General features: G+C 35.1%; 1 protein-coding gene and 1 pseudogene across 2 annotated transcripts in view; one reads left to right on the top strand and one right to left on the bottom strand.

Annotated features, from left to right (window-relative positions):
- Positions 1–19,548, top strand: part of GPM6A (glycoprotein M6A) — a 367,647-nt gene that overhangs the window by 198,612 nt on the left and 149,487 nt on the right. The gene's annotated exons all lie outside the window — the stretch shown is intronic.
- LOC139437812 (eukaryotic initiation factor 4A-II pseudogene) lies at positions 8,329–9,557 on the bottom strand (annotated as a pseudogene).

The raw sequence follows: 19,548 nt of genomic DNA on the forward strand, positions 1-19,548 counted from the left end.
GGTGAATATATCTCTGAGCACCACTGCACCTCATGGTCAGTTGTCCACATCATAGCCCACACTCTCCCACAGTCCACCCAGTGGGCCATGGGAGGACATACAATGTCCGGTAACTGTACCCGCAGCACCACTGGGATAAACTTTTGATGCCATTATTTGTTGAAATCGAGGGTGAATTCTTGAACAGCTAAAATAACTACATATTTTATATGCCATTTATGTTACAGCGACAAAAGTTATAATCTGGGAAAAGGATTTGTTTACTTTTATATAGTGATGGGTTACAACACTAGATAAAATTTAATCATCAAAAAAGTGGCAAACATTTATTTCTGATATTGATCTCTATACCACAAAAAGGCAATATAAGCCTTTGTGCTTCTTTTTTATGTGTTTCTTTCATAATGTTTGGTAATATCTGTGTGTCAAGTATAGTTATTATTTTTACATGACTATTAAAAATATTTTTACCCATTGTTTCTGATAAGCTGGAAGCATAGTTTGAGTAGTAGTTACAGTAATAACCTAATTTCAATATTTGTTCTCAATTCTGGTAGTCTTTTCTCTTTCAAAAAAAATTTTTTTTTAAATTTCTCTCCCCTTCCCACCCCCATTCCGGTTGTCTGTTCTCTGTGTCTATTTGTTGCATCTTCTTTGTCCACTTCTGTTGTTGTCAGCGGCACGGGAATCTGTGTTTCTTTTTGCTGCGTCATCTTGTGTCATTTCTTCGTGTGGGCAGTGTCATTCCTGGGCAGGCTGCACTTTCTTTGGTGCTGGGCGTCTCTCCTTACGGGGTGCACTCCTTGCGCGTGGGGCTCCCCTAAGCAGGGACACCTCTGCTTGGCAGGGCACTCCTTGCGCGCATCAGCACTGAGTGTGGGCCAGCTCCACACGGATCCAGAAGGCCCAGGGTTTGAACCGCGGACCTCCCATGTGGTAGACGGATGCCCTAACCACTGGGCCAAGTCTGCCGCCTCTCTTTCAAATTTTGAGATGATGCAAAAGCAACATCAATATAACCTAATGATGCTGAGCTCTCTTCAAGCAGCTGGATTCTCCATGCCTTTAGCCCACCAAGCAGGGAGTAATATTTAAACCATTAAAAATAGAGAGTATACTTAGTCATCTATTATGCTCTATCAAAAAAGAATAGGATTCACTGGCCATTCCATTTATATCACATTCTTAGCATATGCCCTTCTATTTACTGATGTATGTCCATTTTGCTTTAACTTTTACTATTAACAGATTTATTTTTGAATGTCTACTGGATGATCTACTACTTGCTTGACTGACTATAGAAATGTTAGGATGAACCATTTGAAATTGCCATTGCCTACATTACATCATTTTTACAAAAACAGCAATCTTTAAACTTCTTAAGGTTAACAGCAAATCTTTTATCTATGAGAGAGGATAACTTGCTTTGTCCTTCTTTGGATAAAATGATACTCAAAAAATTAATAATAGAAGTTTGCTACATTTGCAAGAATTTGTAATGTGCTTATTTTCCCATGGAGAAAACGATACAATAATGTGTGATGTGACAAGATTAAGATTTTCATGTTATTTTTCGTGGACAGCTGTAAGTTTCTCAAAAATTATTTCTCTAAATCTTTGTGAGGTCACCAATAACACTGTTGTTCTGTTTTCCCTGTTTGAAATAATTGGCAAGATATTTGAAGACTCTTCTTTGATATATTCATCGATCATGGCAACTAACATTTCTCTCATTTTCAAGGTTAAATGAGTTTGGTAATTTAGTGGTTGTCAAATATGGTACCTAATATATATGATTAACTCAGCTTGTCTTATGCCAGGCAGCATATCCTTCTATCTATGATAGTGCAAAATTTGCTGTGATTTTCTCTTGAGTAGAATGAAATTGCAAAATTTTCCATATGTGTGGCATGACCCAATGGAATCTTGTCTCCCACAAGCTAAGAATGTCATTTTGACATGAAGCAGTTCTCTTTTATATCTTCTGGGATAAGTTTACAAGGCTGTCTGTGGTCCCCAGAGGACAATGAATTACATAGCATTTCATTCTTGAATGTAATCCAAGTATTCACTTCAATTATTATAACCTCTGTGATTATTTTAAAGCTTCATTGTGCAAGAAACAGAAGCCTTTCACTGAAAGATTTTATGATCTGCTTTTTTAGAAAGATGATGAAGCAGTAATTATTGGACAATAATTCAGGACAACACTGGAGGATAACTGTTATTACCTGGTAATTTTAAGTGTTGGGTATGGGGAAAAAAGGATAGAAGAGAATTGGATGTGCCTGATCTTACTATTGAAGAGAATTTATTATGTTTTAGACCAATTTTGGCCCAGAGGGTATAGGTTTCCTTTCCTGACTTAGATTATTTCCTCTCAGTACAATTTTAAATGGTATTCACCTTTCCTAAAATGAAATTTCATAAGCTAGTTGGAATACATTGACTAAGTAAACTGATATTTTCTTCTAGCCCAGATTTTGGTACATGTTCTTTACTTAATTTAACAAAAATGAATCTTTTAGATACTTATGTTTCCATTTCATACTAGCGAGAATATTCCTCATCAATCTCTGTGACAACTTTAACCATCAACCACCAATTACACAGTTATTTGAATTATATAATGACTTTCTGACCACTTAGAACTCCATACATTAAAAAAAAAAAGATTTATACTCTCAGGATCATACTTTGGAATAAAAATCAATGACAATCTATCCAATTTAAGAGATTATAAAAAGCGAATGAAAATAAGCTTGAAAATTTATTTGAATCCTATTCTTATCATTAGGGTTTTGCTTTATGATTTGTGACTATAGTTTTTATAGTTGTTTGTTTTGAAAGCATGTTCTATGCTAGAGTGGCAAATAGTAATATTTTACATGTTTCTTCTGTATCTCAGTACTTCTATTCCTATGTTTAAGTATCTACTTTTTAAAATTAAAAAATTCGTCATATCTCTGAACCTTAAGTGTGCTTGCTTTCTTGGACTAATATTAAAGTGTGTTCTGATAAGGTGAGGTTCCAAAACTGTTAATTGATTCTTAGATTCCTGGAAATCTGTAGCAGTTCATAGGTTGAGAGAGGAGCAGGAAGGTCTAACATCTAGGTCTACTGTTTTGGAAGAGGTCTGTAATGTTACTACCTAGAAACGACAGTAACTGAGAAAAAGAAATTGAATAATTGCATAGATTTGTGCCAAAAAAGAAGTGATTTGTGTTTTAGAAAAGGACTGATGCCTGAAACTGTGCAGAGAAAAAGGGACTGGCTGCAACCCCTTGGAACAGATGAGCCAAGAGAGCACTGTGGCTCAGCCCATCGTATTATCCAGGAGCGGGGAAGGGAGATAGGTAAAGCTATTAAAGGGTACAGATGGGAAAGAATCACCATTTTTCCTTTATTGCAAAAAGAAAAACAAAGGAGTTTGTCTCTTATTTTAATCACTATGTATCAGACAGGCAGGCAGGTCTCTGAACTCTGCTCATAACTAGCCTCTGGCAAGGATTTTCAATTTCTTTCATTTTGCTTTTATGTGAAATGCAGCTGAGGATTTGCCAGACAAAAATGGAGTACCTCATTTGGTGTAATGTAAGAAATGCATTTTATATTTCCCCTGATAAAATTGCTTTCCTGAGGAAATCTGCTGTATTCTATAGGGAAAATGGACACCAAGAGAAAAAAAATCTTTTGATTTCAACTGTTTGATACATTTGCTCTGAAAAAAGAATTGACCAAGGTTGGAGATTAATTGAAAGGACAAATTTGAGAAGAACAGCAAAAATCAAAACTTACTTGTCTATGACTATCACGCTTTTACGTGTTGTTTCCTGCCTCCCCCCATTTAAAAAATTGAAGAGTGTTTTCTTGTTCATATCTGTATTTTTTGATAAGGTAATGTCTGGGTAAATAGGCAAAGAAAGTGACATAAAACTACCATATTGTTCATTGTTAAATTCAAGCTGTGTTCCTCAAATTTTCTTCACTCTGTAACTTAGATTTTCGTTTTTGTTATTTCGTAACACCATAAAGGAGATGCTTAGACATCTGATATAACTAGATTTTAAAGGTCATAAACAAAGTTTCATAGCCTTTGATGAATTGAGTACTGTTAGGACATTTGGGTTAAAAATTATTTTAAGTCAAATGTATATAACTGAGTTTCCTGAAAACTTATTAAACAATTTAATAGCTAACCCTGCATGAGATAAGGTGATGATTTTGTCTTAAATTGTTAGAAATAATTATTCTTCTCTTATAATTTATTTATAAATTTTACTGTGCAATGGATGTGTTATTTTTGTGCCTTTGGGATTACTTTACTTTTGTACGCTAGCAAACGTAGTAGATTAGAATAGTTCTCAAACTGTAATTTGCTTTAGCATCACCTGAAGGTTTGTTAAAACATGCACACAGAGTTTCTGATTCAGTAAATTTGGAGTGGGACCCAAGAATCTATATTTCTATTACTTTCTTAGGAACTGTTGTGATTGCTTATCTTGGTGCCACACTTAGAGAACCACTGGTCTAGTGAATGAATGCCTATGGATAAAATGTTGAATCCTGGTAAATTTTCCCAGTTGTGATTTATAATTTATATACCAAGACATCTGATTTGAAATCCTAAAGCCTGAGTAGAAAATCTAACCAGAGGTAGCAGCCATTTGAATAAGAATCTCCTCAACAATGCCTCAAAAATGTTGCTTTTGAAAATGTAGAGGGTTTATTTTTTCTGAAGAAGAAAACCCTAGTAATCTGAGACAACTGAGGACAGAGCATTAGCACAAAAACCACGAAATTATTGTTCGTGATCAGAACAACTTTCAGAGTATGTTCACTATGCTCTGAGGAAGGAAATAGCTATGGGAACTTATTATATGTTTATTACTGAATGTAATGTGAAATGTTATACAGCCTCCTTAGATGTGAATTACGAAAGAACTATAGGAGAAAATTAGAATGATGGGATCATGGGGAATCCAGGAAACCTACAGCTAGGAAACATATACCTGTTGATGTTGCTAATGCAATTCAGTACACATGGGAGCGCAGTTATTTGGGGGAAGGACTAGTAGCACTGATTCCACATCATACCTGTGATGGTCATGAACTGTTGCTGATATTTGTACTATTGTCAGCCCCTCTAGCTAGTTAACCAATAAATAAAGAAGCTTTGTGTCAAGGATCATAAGAGGTCCAATGAAAATTAGCCCTGAACATGCTTGAAATAATTGGCAACCTGCACACTGTAACCAAGTGAGATCACAAGACACGCTTTGTTCACAAACTAAAATTAAAGAAAAGGTGTAACTGTTGGAGTCCCAAATTTTACCATTTGTTATCAAGTTATTTGGTTGCTGGTGGTACTCTGTTAAATTTTACTTATCTTATCTGAAAGAAATAACATAGCTGGTAGATTTTTACATATTGGTATGGGATATGTCACCTTAGCTAATTTTTGTAGAGGAAAGAATCCTTAGTAATCTGAGAGAACTGAGTACTTGCTGTGAAAAAAAAATGGATGAGAACAAAGGCTTAATGGGCAAGAAACATAGTTCAGGACTTTTGAACTTATTGTTCTGGGTTAGAACAAATTTCAGAGTGTGTTCAGTATGCGCTGGGGAAGGAAAGACTTCTGGGAACTTATTATATGTTCATTAGACCAAAAACAAGTAAGCAAACAGCTTGCATCAATGAAAGAGTCTGAAAAGAGTGTCTTACACTCAGAACTACCCCTAGGAATTAAAGCTCCCTTTTTCTTCCACAATTCCCAGGAGTAAATATCACTCCTAAATTATGATCTGCATTTGGTAAACACAACATAAAAAGATTGATAATGCAGTAGAACTGGGAAAATGGTTTGTATTTTAGCTTTTACACATTGGTAATTGAAAAGGCAGAACTGCCAGACAGAAGTTAATGGAAATAGCAAGAACCATTCACACGTGGATTTGCATCCTGACTATTGTATGCTGGCCGTATGTTTTGGGGCAGGTGAATTCATTTCTGATGGAGATACTTAATTTTCTAATCCATAAACAAGGAAAAATGATATCTATATTTTGAAATTGTCATATTATGAAGTGAGATAGTTTTTATAAGTTATCTATGCATTTCTTGGTCAACTGTAGATGATCCAAATAGAGTTCTATATTGTTATGGTCTTTAGTAAACCTTGCTGCCTCTCATGTCAACACCAGTACAGATTTTTGTGGTTATAGATAAAATAAATATATTTCCTATTGATAATAAAGCAAGAAGATAAGTATGTTAGAATACTACTATGTGCAGGCATTTTTCTAAGTGCCGCTGGAAAAGACAGGTTAGATTACAGAGTGCTTGATGTGGAACCACACATAAATAAAATGATTCATAAGAATGCATCAGTGATATACTTGAGAAAAACAGTGTGATACGTTAGAAAGTGACAGGACTTCAGTCAAGCTGTCAGCCAAGGCTGTGGTCTCATCTGAAGGCTCAGTGTGGCAGGATCTGCTAAGTAGCTCACTCACATGCTTGATGGCAGGCCTCAGTCCTTCGCCATGTGGACATCTCCACAGGCCACCTCAGGAGAGAGTAACTGGCCTGTAGTGAGCAAAGGATTTAAGAGAGATTGGGAAGAACATACAAGATGGAAGCCCTGGTACTTTCATAACCTAATCTAATCTTAGACATTCCATCCCTTCTGCCATATTCTGTATGTTAGAAGGAAGACATTAAATTTTTTATTCTTTAACATTCAAACTTCATTCAGACTTGTGCAATATGGCAATTTTACTGCAGCCCTTATTCAAGAGGAGATTTCAGAAGGGCCTGGATGCTTGGAGGCAGGGATCGTTGGCTGCCATTTTATATGCTGCCTCTTACAGATATCCACAGGTATCTTGAACTCAACCTGACCAAAAGGAATTTATCAATTTACTGCTGAATCTACACTACAATCTTTGTTCTTGATTTCCATTCCTACAATCACCATTTATGTATGTTGTGGCCCAAGTCAGAAGCCTAGAAGTCATTACTGATACCTTTCATCTCTTCATTTTTATGATTATAACTCAGAAATGTCTCTAATTCTGCCTTCTCATCTTACTCACTTTTTGCCTTAATCAACTCTTGTCTTAAGCTATTGCAGTTGTCTCCACTGTTTTCCCTCATCTAATCTTTATCCATCTTCATTAGAGTTATTTTTCTCAAACTAAATATATTCATGTACTCTCTAGAGGCTTCCATTATTTTTACTACTTGTAGGATTAAATCCTTTTTGCATCGTTTGGCATATCGGGTCCCTTACATTCTGGTCCAAATCAAACTCTTACCCTGTTGTCCACCATACTAACAGTTTTATCATTCACATACGATAGAGCTTCCTGCTCTTCTTTCATAATGGCATGCCATCTTTTGATGTGCACTTGTTCATCCTAATTTCTTTTCTATCTTCTTTTTTGCCTACTAATGACACTCAACTTTCAAGCTACTGACCAACCTGTATCTCATCAGGGTAGCTTTTCCAGAGTCCCACATCTCTCTTAAGCCAAGAATTTCTTTAGGGCCCAGTAGCAGTTATTTACAGTTCCATACCAATGCTTACCTCACTAAATTATCTTTTTCTTTCTTTCTGGATTATCCTTTTAGAACAAATTCCAAGCTTAATAGTTTTTATTCTTTAACATTCAAACTTCATTAAGACATGTGCAATATGGCAATTATACTGGGTTTAATCCTACCTAGGATATGATAGCTTGCTGGTGCTTAGCAACAGCAAGCAGTTATTAGCAAAATTAGCAAATATTATCAATTATTAGCAAAATGCACTCAAATGCATTTTTAATAATGCAAATTAATAATTAAAATAATTTTTAATAATTCAAATTATTATCAGTTATTAGCAAAATGCATTCTAATGCTTTCTAAAAAATGTTGAAGGCCTTTCTAAATTCAGGCTAATGACAAACCCAATAAAGGCAAATGTGCTAGTTTGATATAATTGACTGAATTTATACAGCACTTATATCTCTTAGTCCACAACTATCTTATTGAATGGTAGAGAACATCTAAAACCACCATTTCTACAGAACTAGGAAATACATTTCTAAGAAAGATTTTACAGACCTTGTCTTTTTACCCAACCCCAGCAGTCTAACTCTAAAGAGCATATAGCCAATGCCTTTCCTCATAAGAGCTCATGAACAAAAGTCGCTTTGCTATGAAAATCTGTATTTCTGATTCATAATGAGCATTGAGGCAAGATTGAAATATTTCCAAAGGAAGAAGCACAATGCACATTGTGATCGCCTATTCAGCAAGCCCTGCATTCAAGCCCTGCGTTCAAAACTGTCTCATCCAGGAGTTAAACAAGGTCGCCGCGCTCATGGGCATTGCCTCCACTGCAGTGTTGTAGAAGTCCCAGTGCCCGAAGAATCCTCTTGTCTTCTTCAGTAACAAAGTTAAGAGCCACACCTCTCCTCCTAAATCGACCCCCTCTGCCAATTCTGTGAATATAGTTTCCACAGTTGCTAGGTAGGTCGTAGTTTATAACCGAGGCACTTGCTGCAAGTCAGTCCTGTGAGCCAACAAGTCAGTAGTGATCAGAACGCGGCTTGGCCCTGATTGGAATTCCCTCAGATAACATTTCCTGCTGGTCCATATCACTGTGCAGTGCAGAAACTGTGACGTCTCTAGCATGCATTTTCTCAGTAAGCCAGTCCACCTTGGGCCTAGTATTGAGAAAAACATCAACCAGTGTAATGGTCAGTGTCTTGTGTAAGTCACGAACTATCCAACTTCCATTCCTCTCTTTCAACACTAATATAAAACTATTTGATTCCTTCAAGAATCAAGTCTTGCCTCTTCACTAGAATTCAAATTGGATCTCTCATGAACTATCTGGTCACTTCCAATACATCTGTTGCCATTATGGCAATACAACCTGAATACTTGTATTTAATTTTTTTGAAAATGTTATAGATTTGATCCTTAAACCCTTGGCTCAACATTTCATTTGCTTTATCCAAAACAAATACATTGATCTATTTTGGAGAAAGATGTCTTCTGTTTAACATATCAAACACTCTCCCTGGAATACCAACAACAATATGTGGTATTTCTGCCTGCAGGTTTTGCATTTCATTTCGAACATTGGTTCCACCAATGCAGGCATAACCAGTTGCTCCCATGTAGTCTCCAAAAGCCAGAATTGCCTTTTGTATCTGTTGAGCCAGTTCTCTGGTGGTGGCCAGTAATAGTGCTTGGGTCTCCTTGAGCTCAATCTCCAACTGCTGCAGCATGGAAACAGCAAATGTGGCTGTCTCGACAGTACCTGACTGAGCTTGAGCAATCACATCAATCCCTTTAATACAGGGATTGATAGCTCTCTGCTGAATAGCCGAAGGCTTCTCAAAACCGTAAGCATAGATACCCCAAAGGAGAGATTCCTTTAAATTCATGTCATCAAAGTTATCAACAGTCCCTTTCCACTTGCGCTCGATGACCCCGTCTGGGTCCATTCCCTTTGGGCCGCCATCTTCTCTCTCGTAATCTGCAGAACCACCAGACATGATCCGAAAAACCACTCAGCACCCGACTGAAAAGCTTAATAGCTTTTAATTCAATGTTCTGGGCTCAATAGAATAATAATCGGTAATAAATATTGAGTGAACTAATGAGTTCTCATTTAAGAAATTGTATACAATTGCATTGATAGAAAGGAAAATATCAGAACTACAGAAGTCCCAAAGAAAGACTACAAACAAGATAAATGTTCTATTTTATTTCCTATTAGGGATTCACATATGTAAATCTTATAGAAATTATAATAATATGTAATACTTATAAAGAGCACATTATTTGCTAAGCACTGTTTCAGGTGCTTTGCATACATTAATTTACTTAATCCTTATAATAACTAATTTAATTAGTTTCTTTTATGATCCCTGTTTTACAGATAGGGAAAATAAGGCACAGAGATTTTAAGTAACTTTCTCAAGTTACCCCGCTAGTATATGGTGAGATTGGGTTTCAAACTCAGGCAATCCAGCAAAGAAGGATTTGGATTACTCCAGAGGATTTTAAGTAGTTTCCAAAGATATCCTAAAATAGACAAAATAGATTAAATAATATGATTAAAAGATAAAAAGACTAAAATACTATAGATTAATTATGAAAAATGGATGAAAATTATAAACAAATAGGATCAGAGTTTAAACTATCACAAAAACTATTGTCAAATGTTTTCTCTCCAAATCCCCAGGATATTAGATCATCAGAAGGGCTTTAGCAGGTTAGGAGAGTTTAAGGAGTAGAGAAGTACTTCTTCTATAAACAACGGGAAAAGCATTTCTGAAAACCATTAAGGCATTAGGTAATATGAGTAAAAAATATAAATTCTTTCTAATATGTGGATGATTCGTGGATACTTTCCTAATTGTTGCCAGGTCAGGAAGGGCATGCATCCAGGACCACTTCTCTCTTTGTCAACGTGGGTATCTTAGAAGAAGGCTATGCAGGTTCTATGGAGTCATGGAAAATGTTTCAAAATGACAATTATCAATTTTTTGGAAAAGGTTGCTCAAAATATATGTTATAGTCCATAATAGTGGATTCTTCTTCACTAGTTAAAATAGGTACCAGCATGGATAACTAAAATACAGTGTTAAATGAAATATAAGCCCACCGAAGTACCCTGTTTATAAGTATACACATTTTATTGTTTAAATTATATTGCTTGTGGTATATTTGTTATATGTTTGAAAGGTTTCATAATATAAAAATTGAAAAATAATCAAGACAAGAGAAATACTATATATATTAAGTTTTATTTCAATTTTTCCCTTGAAATAGCTTAAAAATGTTTTTTATTAAATACTAAACAATTAGAAGTTGCATTTCAAGATACTGGACTTATATCGTAGTTTAAAACACAAGTTATTAAACCAAAGTGAAATTTTATCCTCAAATATTCATCTACTCTGTCAGGTGGTATGCTGTTAGTGAACTTAATTGCTATTTTAAAAGGTAATGCCAGTTCCAACATGATAGAGTATATTTATAAGAAAAAGTGTATTTCCTAAATGTATTAAATACAATTGTATTAAAGAACAGTGCCTCCTCTTTCTTTCTGATTCTTCTCTTCCTTTATTTCTTAGTCTTAGATACCAAATATAGTCTAAAACTCTAGATTTTTTAAAAAAGATGGTACGACCTGCACTCTGAACTTAATGTTTTCTACAGTTTCACTTAGATTTTCTAGTTAATTTTAATCCAGTTCATAATCTGAAGAAATATGCACCATATGTAATTACTAGGACATACAAGGCTTGAATTCATACATTTGAACTTTGAAATTCTAGGTACAAATTTAAAAAGACAAAAATACTTTTTTGTAATAAAGTAAAATTATCTTATCCAGAGTAACAATTTGATGAAAAGTTACATTAAAAGATACCAATAAAGGTGTTATTATATGGAAATGGCTTGGGTGTACTGGGCATAATATGCCAGTTTTCCTAAAGATACTGAAAACCATAAAATATTTGGCAAATAATTTGCTCTTATTTTTACAAGTGAGTGTGGGTGGCTGTGGTTGTATGCATAAGTGAGTAAAATATGAATTTTCTGGTTTTTTTGGTAAACATGTCTCCACTGTGTTTTGGCCTAGAGTTCCCATTCTAATAGAATCTTTTTATGCCGAGGCTCTGTCTATTGGATAACAGGAAATTTATGGTCTTCTCCCTTACACAGACTAAGACAATGATTGCAATCAATTTCTGAATTCATTTTTAAACATGTAAAATTAGAATTTTATAAATTGGTCTTCTTTTATATATGAGAACATTTATATGACAGTACAGCTGAGATCCTTTACAAATTCATGTGGAATAATAAAGAAAGCTCCAAATTCTGGGCATATACAAAGACACTAAACATTGGTGACCTTAATTTTCCTGTTTACAATGTTAAGGAGTTGTACTAGAGTTCAGTATCTATACTTCTATGAAATTTAGACTTGTCCTGTAAATCTGTTATTTGCAACAGTAATGTAAGAATATTTTTATATTCATGTTATCTTACTATCACTAGAATATCGTTTCTAGTCATAGATTTTTAAATTTGTACTTATTTTTTATAAAATAGGCTCATCTGATGTTATTTATAAAATAAACTCTTTTGAACATCACTTTTCTGTTCCCTAATACATAAAGCCTACATATGGAATGATTGCATTACAATGGAAGAGCTAAAACACACAGGAGAAGTATTTGCCAAAATAAGAACATTCATATTTTCTCATCTACTTACTCTTTCAGATACATGCACACACATACACAATTCCTCAACAAAAACAAATTTTCATAAATATAATAAAGACTTGACCAAGAGAAGGTAAACCATTTTATATGTTTTATATATAAAAGACTTAGTTTAAATCTTTTTTTCACCCCTGCACTGGCATTTAGGCTGGACTTTCCTCTCAACCCCTGAAATAAGGAACAGCATATCAATGATGTAATTGAGAGGTGATTTGATCATGTTGTTATATCATCCAATCCTTAGCATTTATTGTTTTTTGTCTTTGAAACTTAAGTCTTCCTTAAATGAATGATTAGCAGTATTATACAGCTTAACCCATGCTTTCATAAATTTTCATTTTATGTTCTAGAAATGAGATACAAATTTTGGGATTCACTGATTTCCAATTTAGAGAATATAGCATTCTTAAACCATATATATCCCCAGTGGCTTTTGCTTTTACAGTAAGAGAGATGCTAAATATATATTGACTTCAGGTATTCTGATAGAAGATAAAATCATGAAGGCAATAACCAAGGCAAAGGATTAAAGTCCTCATACTTCGTATGCTCATAGTATTCTATTTTAAAAAATGCTTAGTCTTATTGCAAGCATCTCTATAGTTCAGTCTCAGGAAATAAATCTCACTAATGTGTTAGTTCCTTTATTTTGCCAGTGAATTTGTTGACAGATAGTAACTGGGTCACTGTATTGAAATGCCCCATGTAAGCTCAGAATTCTGTGTTGGTTGGCATGACAACCATAGTGGTCGATTAAACATGCTCAGAAATTGGGAACCAGTGTTCCTGAGAAGCTGTTAACTAGATGGGGAATAGAAAGCTGTCTAAAGAATGGCAGAATGGGCAGACATTTCTAAGAATTGCCTTGAATGTCCCTTTCCAGATTTATTTATTTAGTTCTAATAAGATAAACTTAAAATGTGCACAGAAAGCTAGGTGTTTAAGTACTCCCTTAGATTACCGCAATATGTATTTTTTTAATTTCATGTGGATTTTAGTAAGAAAAGGCTGAAATATCCTTATTAAGTACTCTATTACAGAAAATGTTATTATTACTGGGAAGAAATATAATTGATACAAATGGTTATTTCTCTTTCACTCTTTCCCATTTTCCACCGTTCTCTGGTGTGCTTGGCAGATGACATTTGCAGATGGCACCCAGAGACATATTGGCAAACAGGCAGTGCCTTTGCTGGCCATGATTGCCATTACCAAACTGAGGGACTAGGAAGATGGAAAAAATAAATCATTGAGGTAGAAGGATGACATGACTGAAAAATTCATTTTTCTTCTGTAGTTTAATTTTGTTCTCTTGGCTTGTACATAGCTCTTAACATGAAGACAGATTTCAGAGGAAGTAAATAAAAACGAGTTAGTGCAATCCAAAATTTCATATTATTTTGCCATTCATTTTCTTTGGTTTTCAGTGCTTCAAACGATATTTGGAGTTGAAGAAGAAGGAATTGACTGTTGTTTTAGTTTGCTAAGCTGCTGAAAGCAGATAGAGTAAAATGGGTTGGCATTAACAGTGGGACTCTGTTAGCTTAGAAGCTTACAATTTTGAGGCTGAGAAAAATGTCCAAATCTCTTCTGGGTTTCGTTGCTTTCAGTTTCCTGCTTCTGTGGCTTTCTCTCTTCATCTGAATTTCATTCTCTTATAAAGGACTCCAAGAAAAGGACCAAGACCCACCCTGAGTGAGGTGGGCCACATTTTAACTTAAGATCCTCCTCATCAAAAGTTCCTATTTACAATGGGTCCACACCCACAGGAATGGATTACTTTAAGATTATATTTTTCTGGGGTATACAGAATTTGCAACCACCACAACTATCTAACAGGTATATATATATTTAATTAGGCATCTGTTATCTGGCTGATAAAAGACAAGATAAATTAGACATAGCAGATTTACTGTTTCTGCAACTCAGTTTATGTTGAGGCACCAAGACCATATGTAAGGTGAAAAAGGGGGTATATTTTAATTTTTATTAGGGTGTTTGCATTAATAATGAAATATAGACGTTTTAATTATTCAAGGAATGAGCTATGATTATTATCTATGAAAAGTAATTTTTTTTTTAGATTGGACAAGAACATCTCAAAAATCTGTTGTTGAAATACATTTTATAAAAAAGTCAGTATCCAATATGGCATTTTGGGGAAGAAATGTCATAACAGATTATCTTCATTCTACAAAAAGAAATGAAGTGTTTAAGATTAAAGGACTAATTAGTGACAGTGCTGGACCTAAAACCCTGCTCTCTGCTTCAAATGCAGGATCTTTTTATGGCACCACGGTGCTTTCTATCCCTGCTACCATCCGCATTGTCTTCAAAACATGCTAACATTCTAGGTCCATGTGATGTCCATGTAGTGCAAATGAAACCAGCCTTCTTGATATAATGAGTTTTATTTTGCTATTTCTCATTTTTGTGGTTTCAGGTCTTTTTTCAGAACTATAGGCTCTATTTATTACTTTTAAGTTTTCATTTGTTTTTAATTTTGAGATAACCGTATTAATATTTTCACTTTAATTAAATATCTGGTTTGTTCATATTGAATTAATGAAGGGATGGCCTTGGGTCAGGTGTTCACCTGTCTTTGGGTTGAGTTTAAAAATCAACTTCTGAAAAACAAAATCAATATCTGAAATGACCCTGTATCATTTTAGATACAGGATTCTGCTAGATTTTGTTTTGCTGCTACATACATGATTAACAACAATAAAATCTAGCTTCTCTGTGGTTTAGAACTGGCTCTTCAAATAAATTTTCTAGTTTTGAGGGCAAGGGCTAGCCTTTCCTTTGTTATCCCTGCTTCCATGGAAGCTTTTGAAGTATTAGGATTTGAGATGTTGCATTTGAAAAAAAATCAGGGTTTTTATGTTTTATTTTACATGGGTTACTGTGTTAATGAATATGAACTGAATATACCTTACCAATTTAAAGATACTTCATTGAGAAACTGCCTAATTTTTTTATTTCATGATTAGAAAGATTCTTTTCTTGCTCTTTCTTTTTTCTTTCATGTCAGTTAAAAATATTTGTTTCCATTCTCCCTTGTTTTCTTTTTTTGGTTTGTCCTCAGGCCTTTCTCCTTCTTTCCCTTTTCCTCTCTCACTCCTCTACTTGCTTTGACTAGATTAAACATGTAAATGAGGATCTGCAAAAGGACAAAGACTAGGTGGAGAAGGAGGAGATGGAGGAGAGATGTGCTAGGAAAGGAAAAGCTGAAACAAAGGTAGTAAAGAATGAGGACAGAATGAAAAAAAGGATGAAATAATGGAAAGGATTACTATTTTTGTAATTTAAACTTCATAGTATATAATTACATAAAATATTTTTTCATTATTACATCAGTTGATTGATTAATTGATTTAGTCATTCATTCATCAACTGAGAAAGTGTATAATGAGCTCCTAGTTTGTGCCAGATCTAATCTATTTTCTGGAGATATAGCAGCTAAAAATTTTAAAAAAAACAAGCAAACAAAGAGCTAGTCCTCGTGAATCCTGTATTTTAGTGGATGAAAATTTAGTTTAATAATGCTGCATTATATTGCTTATGAAAATTCTTAGTTAGATGTAAAAGCAAGATGGTCAGATTTTTCAAAGAAAATGGTGCCTTGCATACATTAAATTCGTTCGGCAGTAGAGAGTGATGTCCAGTAATAAGTTCAATTCATTGGTTCAGATTTGAAAGAAAAATCTGGACTGGAATTCTACATTTGTAAATCATCAAAAAATTGTGATCATTGATGATATTGGCATCAACGAAATCAACCTAAAGATGCTTGTGACCTTGAAGTGACGCTGAGTAGAGATTTCAAGAAAACATTGTAGAAAGAAGCTGAGTGACTGTTAAGTAGCCAGAAAGGCATGGCATGTCCTTGAATCAAGGGAGGAGAGCGTTCACAAGGGAGAGAGTGGCTGACTCTAATTAAAAAAAAAAATTAAGGTAAAAGTCTATCACACCTTCATGAAAGACCAGTAAGATAAAGTCAGTGGTGACTTTGGTGCTTTTTTTTGGTTGAATTTCTCTGAAACCTAAACACACTAAATATATTATTAAAGATTTAGAACGTATTTTAATATCTAGGAAGCCACATCTTATGGAAAGGATTTTTTTTTTTTTTGCATGTGTGGTTTGATCTTTGTTATGATAAGGATTTGAACATGTGTTTATGTCAAGGGCAAAGAGTCATGAGAGGGATAAATGGAAAAACAAGAAAACAAAATTTTATGCTGATGGGTAACTGATGGAGGGAGGTTAGCAGTGGGAAGAAATGTAAAGAAATCTAGACAGTAGCAAAGAAGGTTAACTGGATGTGATGGTGCTATAGATCACACCAGACAAAGATAAATTGAATAATGCAATTAATGTACGAGAAAATGGAATGAAGTACCTGTGATGCTCATGCCAGTTTGAGGGAAAGGAGAATGTTTAGAATCAAGATGCTTTCATTTGCTTGGGTGATAAGGAAAATAGACATTGAGAGAAACAGAGATGGTCGTAGAAAGAGCTGTGTTGGTGGAAGATGTCTTATTTTATGTATTTTAAAGTTGAAATAACACTAAGAAACCAGGTGGTAATGACAATAAGCCATTGGGAATTGAGGGACTGAAACAAATAGGAGCAACAAAAAGGAATGATAGCAGCCCGCCCAGAGGTGAGAGTAGGTTTATCTCTGTTGTAGGCAGTGAAGAGAAGAGATGTAGAAGAATAACCTGGATCAGTGATAACTGGTATTCATTTTCACAAATCAGGCTGAATTCTGCTTTCTCTGGAAAACCTTCCCTGACCTTCCAAAAAGACTGGGTTAAGTGTCTCTTCTAAACGTTCTCTAACTTTCTCAGTTCTCAGTGCTGCTAGTGTCTCAGCTAATTTATCTTGGTGTCTTTGGGAAAAAAATACCTAAAAATTTTAATTATGAGCTAGGTCCAAACAATTTAATAGTAGTGTTCATACGGTGTCTGAAGGATGTCAGTGTGTTTTCTCTTGAAAGAATTAGTGTATGGTTGCCTGTGAGTTTGCTGCGGGATCCTGAAGTACTTGGTGTGCAGCTAGCTTGGAAGCCATAGGTCTGTGGTATGCTTTCTGATCTCCTGGTCTCCATTTCAGAGCACAGATTAGTTGCTATCATAATTGCTTGTATAATTTTCTTGACTAGTTCTGCAAACTACATTAGGAAGGGACCCTGTGCCTGTGGTTCATCATTGTATCCCTGTGTGGCAAGCAGTGGTTGGCTTAAGGCAGGTGATCAATAAATAGTTGTTAAATAGATTAATTTAGATTAAACTCATGAGTGCATTGATCTTAGTAACTTAGTAACCGTTATATGCAATGCTAATTTATCTGGGTATATTTTTCAAACTCTAAATTCACTTCTGGGATACTTATTGTCGTAAAGTCATCTTAATTGTCTGAATGAAGTCTGTTGAAGCCTGTTGACATTATTTTAGCGATATGAAGGCCAGTGCTAATTAAAGGATTGTTTTAATTCTTTTTAGTTCCACAGAGGAAATACAAAGAGAGGGACATTAGAAGAATAATCAGTTCCAGTACACTTGTAAGGGAGTTCTGGTAGACATGAGATTTATAAGAGTTAAAGTTCATGTAATTCTTACTATGCTTCAACCACTTTACTCATTTGATTCTCCCAGGAACTGTAGGAGGTAGAAACCACTCCCAATGCTAGGGATTTGGAACAGCGTTTGTTTTTCATTTCTCACGTTTAGTTGGGCTGTCCAACTCATTCTTCTGCTCTGCATGGTAGGGCTACAAGACACAGGGATGTGGGCTTGATTAGGCTGGAATATCCAAGAGGGCTCTGTTGCTGCTGACTGCTGGCTGTGAGCTCAGCTGAGACTGTAGGTCGCAACACTTGGTCTCCGCATGCGGTCTCCGTTCTCACAACATGGCAGCTGGGTTCTGAGAGACCATCCCAAGGGCAAGTTTTCTTAAAGACACAGGCAAAAGTTGCAAGGCTTTGTATGATCTAGCCTTGGAAATCTGAGATCTTTACTTCTTCTCTTTTACATTGGTCAAGGCAAGTCACTAAAGCTAGCCCAATTCAATGGAGGGGAATTAGATTCCTCCTTTCAATAGAAGACTCACCCTCCACGTACAGAGAGAGAAGGACCTGAGAATGGCCATCTTGACTTTCAACCATAGGTGGAGTTCTCTTAATTTTCTTATTGTGGAAATGAGGAGATGGAGTCATGGAGAGGTTGGTAACTTAAGCTTACTGTCCAATAACGGCGGCAGCCAGGACTCAGACTCAGGGAATTTGTAACCCCAGTGACTGTGCTCTCAGTCACAACCCAGTATTGTCTCACCCTCTAGCAGTACTGTTCATTCTCATATATGATTTATATGTTCTCATATATATTGTATATATGTGTTCACATAATTGTATATATATACGTAAACATATATGGAGAGAGAGAGTTTGGTATATTTAGGAATAATGATAACAATGTCAATAATGGCTATGATCATAATAATACTTTGTTTTTCTATAGTTTATTAGAGTTCACATTCATTATTTTATTTATTCAGATAATGAACTTTTTCTCCAGTAGTTTTATTCTGAACAATTTTAAATTTCCAGATGCTTTACAGAGATAAGTTAGGAAGCTCCCATACACTTTTCACCCAATTTTCCACCCAGGCACATGCACTACAACTAAGAAATTAGCAAAGATACAATATTATACACTACACACTTTATTTGCATTTCACAGCACTATCCACTAATGAATGATCCAGGATCCAATCCAATATACCACATTGTGTTAGTCATCATATCTTCTTAGTGTCCTCCAATCTGTGACAGTTTATCTGTTCTCCTTGTCATTCATGACTTTGACATTTTTGAAGAGTACCCAACAAGCATTTTGTAGGATGTCCTTCATTTTGTGCTTGTCTGAATTTTCTCATGCTACCACTGTGCTTATGGATTTGGGGAAAGAATACCATAACTTATATACCTGTCTCATCACATCATACTAGGGAGTACATCTTATCAATGTTATTGATTAGTGGTGCTAGTACCCTTGATTACTTGATTAAGGTTCTATCTACCAGATTGCTTCATGGTAAAGTTACTATTTTTCCCTTTCCTTGCTCTATTCATTAGAAGTTCATCACATACTTAAGAAGAGGGATGTTATGTGCCTTATCCTGGTGGAAGGAATAGTCAAGAATTGGGGACATTTTTTAAAACCACTAATAGTTA

Source organism: Dasypus novemcinctus, chromosome 1, assembly GCF_030445035.2.
Source record: "Dasypus novemcinctus isolate mDasNov1 chromosome 1, mDasNov1.1.hap2, whole genome shotgun sequence".
NCBI classification, from domain to species: Eukaryota; Metazoa; Chordata; class Mammalia; order Cingulata; family Dasypodidae; genus Dasypus; species Dasypus novemcinctus.